This window comes from Synchiropus splendidus, chromosome 4 (genome assembly GCF_027744825.2).
Source record: "Synchiropus splendidus isolate RoL2022-P1 chromosome 4, RoL_Sspl_1.0, whole genome shotgun sequence".
Lineage (NCBI taxonomy): Eukaryota > Metazoa > Chordata > Actinopteri > Syngnathiformes > Callionymidae > Synchiropus > Synchiropus splendidus.
Genome location: NC_071337.1, coordinates 34,246,106 through 34,250,116, shown reverse-complemented (window position 1 = coordinate 34,250,116; position 4,011 = coordinate 34,246,106). Strand labels below are relative to the sequence as shown.

The 4,011-nt window shown below is 41.9% G+C and overlaps 2 non-coding genes across 2 annotated transcripts; both read left to right on the top strand.

The window, feature by feature from the left end:
* Positions 1-74, top strand: trnai-aau (transfer RNA isoleucine (anticodon AAU)). Its single transcript has one exon. It is a non-coding gene; the product is annotated as a tRNA-Ile (tRNA).
* A 1,207-nt stretch (positions 75-1,281) lies between these two features.
* On the top strand, positions 1,282-1,394 carry LOC128758276 (U5 spliceosomal RNA). The gene has a single exon (XR_008414480.1). It is a non-coding gene; the product is annotated as a U5 spliceosomal RNA (small nuclear RNA).
* Positions 1,395-4,011: the final 2,617 nt, after the last annotated feature.

Here is a 4,011-nt window from a genome sequence, read left to right as displayed (position 1 = left end):
GGCCGGTTAGCTCAGATGGTTAGAACGTGGTGCTAATAACGCCAAGGTCATGGGTTCGATCCCCATACTGGCCACTGTGACATAAAGCTTTAAGGTATTTCTGTTACTTTATCCTGTACATGTGCAACTTCCCCAATTTCATCTCTGTTATTCAATGCTCATGCCTCAGTGAAGCTTCTCATAGAGGAAATGCCTCTCCTCTTCTGTATTTGCCTGACACCAGCCCCTGAGATCACATGCCTCATGCTCCACTGACTAACTGTTTTATTGACAGGATATTGCACATCCCAACCTTAAAACTGATCTGAATTCAGGCTAAATATGAAAGAAAACATATAGAGCTTTCTGGATCGCTTTTTTGTGTAGTAGTTCACTTCAAGTTTGACTTTTTTACTGTGTGTATTGGATGAGTATAAATGAATGAGTTCTTTTATTTTATATTTTGCAAATAAGGAGTTTGATATTGAACATTTCTTTTTGTGTAAAATGGCTTCACAGAAAAAAATCAAAATCAATCAAATGTCAACAAACTGAGTTGAACACAGCTTTGTTTTATTGCAGAGATGAATTATAATATGCAAGGACCTTTGCTCTGTTAAACAGGTAGGTGACTCTTGAACGAGCAGTTGTGGTGCACTGATAACTGTTTGTTCACAAAGGAGAGGCTTCATCTGCGACAAAAACATGTGGTCTGTGCCAGTGGTCCTCTGGTCAGCTCCTGGAAGTGGACGGTCTCACCAACACTGAAGCAGTTGGTGATGAGTCTTCTGTTACAGAATTTCTGCAAAATATAAACCATACATGGATATGTAAACATATATATGTAGGTGATAATTTAACAAAGTATATATCAACCATACAACAGCACATCAACTCACAGGATAAATAGATTTAACACAATGCATTTAACTGTTGTATTAAATGATCACCACAAAGTTCTGTAAACTGTTTGTGGTATGTTTCCACGGAGCGATATGTGTCCATTTTCCCCTCTTCCCGAACATCAGGAAAGTTGTGGATGATGTTTGCGACTGAGACCAGCACGATGTCGGACGGACGACTCCAGAACATGAGAAAATTCTCTTTTGTGTTCTGATCACTTATATGTGTGCAAAACAGGTCAATGACAACAGAAGACGATCACTAGTTCACAGATGTTATTGGAACGATGGTGCAGAGGATTGTCTTGAAGTGCTGGTTTGTTCAAAGGCTGAACAACACCATGAGTTAAAGGTTGATGTGGAAGAATACAACTCTTTCTCTGGTTCAGTGTCAGTAGTTCGCTCATGTTTCTCTTCAGATCGTATAAATCTTTCACCTTTTACTAAAGATTTCCATGTAGAAGAACAACATGAGTATTTACTAATTTTTTGATGCCCAGCTCTTGTAGGGCTTCTTATTGTGTTCAATGAAACCTGTCTGATTAACGACTTTGGATCACAAGTACGGAGTTGCTATTCCCAAGATGTGTGTCGATGAAGAAGCAGAGTGTGTTGTTTAACTTCGATTGAGCATTCACTCCATTTCCATGGTTTTCAGAACATGTCTTCCTGCTCTCAAAGTGTCTCTCTTTTTGTAGAGATCCTCATTCTCATGTCTCTGTGACGTAATTGGTCAGCACGTTTGGCTGTTGTGGGAAAGGCTGGTGGTTAGAGACCACAGGTGTTCGGTTGGTAATTTCACAGTGCTGTCAGCCCGTACGTTTGCCAGGGGACTGGAATTTTTTGAGTTCTGCATTCAAAGGGTTTCACCCAATACTTTGAAGAGACTTCATGAAAAGATCAGACCCTGCCTTGAATTGTTGGACTGTCACAGCATACAGTCTGGTTGAACTCCAGTCAGCTGAATACCAATGAAGTCACACACACTCTGTTACGTGACGGTTCCACAGAGCGATTCCTGGTGGGCACAACATCACTTCATGCGGCGTATTCCACCTCAAGGCACAACACTATTGTCATGTGACAGTTCTGCATACTCAAAATGACCAAAGCATCCTAAACACACACCAACGTTATTGGTTGGACTTGAACCTATGTGGGTACAACCCAATGGATTTCTAGTCCATCGCCTTAACCACTCAGCCACAACAACACTGTTACTCAGCCACTTCATCAGGAATTTAGTTTTGGGTGAATTAGAAATCAGTTGATCACATCATCTCTTCCTCATCTTTCAAGCAACAATGATGATGGCTGCCTTTCAAGCACTTGACCTGGGTTCGATTCCCAGCCACTGCACGTAGCCCATTCCATTCACTCGTGATTCAAAGAACTGGTTTCTTCTGACCATTCACAAATCCACTGAAGGCACGAGTGATGAAGGCCATGGAACTGAAATCCATTGGGGATTTCCCCCGTAGCTTCGAGTCCTTCCAACAACGCAAGGCAGACATTGATTTTTATCCCATTGAGACCTATGTGTTGGTCGTCCGTGTCCAGCCTTAATGGGACATTTGTGGTGTTGACAGTTGAGGCACAAATATTCTGCCATCCATGGTTAGATGGCAAAAACAATTGGCAAAGCCTGAGAATTGAACCCAGGTCAACTGCTTGGAAGGAAGCTACTGTTTACACAAGAACACCATTGCACAGATTCCTGTCAAGGAACCTTCACTTTCACAAATTGACAATAGCAGATTTTCAAACATGCGGTCGACTCAGTTCGGCTCCTCAGCTTCTCTATTTCTTTAAGTCCATGTCAGCTCAAGATATGTATCTACTCAGTTCCACTCTGTACATAAATTGATGCATCAGCCAAAATATAGCAGTGTGAGTGTTATGAATGTGGGTTGGAATACTTGAGCTTCATTTTCTAAATGTTGTGATGTCTGCCCTCCTCGCCCCTCTCTGTCGCTCTTTTGCCTATTTTGGGTTCCTACTGACTCAGAAGTCTGAAACGTTGTAGAATTTCCTTCCTTCATTTCCTTCACTTCTTCATTAATTTTTTTCTTCGTGATTTGTAATTTTGCCAAAATCGCTGACTCACCCGCAAAGCACACAGTACTTTGAACTAATTTCACCAGTTAAGTCTGGCAAAACACAAAAATCTGTGACCTTCTCTGTGACCTTCTTCATTCCTAACCTTCTGCCTGAGATCGACACAGTTTTCAACTGCATCCCAACCTGTAATGCTTGGTGGAAAGGCATGTAGTAGTGGATGGACTCACCAAGCTGTGACTAGCCAAACTGCAAACATGGAGCCTGAAGTAGTTACAGCTCTACACCTGTTTCAGAAAGCTGGTGAAGTGAAAAGTTTGTGTTGGTTTTGGATGAATCAGGTTGCATTCTGGAACATCAGGCGTAATTTTCCAGTGTCTCGTCTGGGCAGATCATCTGAACAGAAGATCTGAAATATTGAAGCACTGGATCACAAACTTTACTCCAGTTTTATGACAGCTTTACACTTCCAAATCCTAGCTACAGTTAATGATGTGATCAACCTTTGCCTAAACTTCCTCATTTATTCCAGGTACGTCCCATATGGTGTCGTTGTTTGGCCCCTGGTATGGGAACCACATCGGGACGCTCCGATCGATCAGTCACCATGATCATGATCAAGCCATAAACCCCTTTGGGTGGACCCCTGTCCCATAGGTTGTCGTATTCCTCGTTCTTGCCCAGGACAACCAGCATTGACTATTAGCTTAGTGCTTCTGACCTTGTGCTGCCACTTTGACTTAATATGTGTAATAAGATTGACAGAGATTTGAATGCAAAACACTGAGACAAGATTTCAGCATCAGAGCGATTCACTGTCACCATTGGTATTTATGTACAACTGTTTTGGGACACAAGCTTTGCAACACGACTAAGTGATGCAAGCCATGTGACAACACAATGTCCATGTGATCGGTTCAATGAGGTTTGTGACAAAGAAGTGGAAGACAGTGTTGGTCGATGCAAAGATGAAATGGTGGAACCTTTTTCTCTCTATCTCTTTATTCATTTATTCTCTAAAGCACTGCTACCATCTTTCTTTCACACTCTCTCTTTGCTGAAAAACACATTG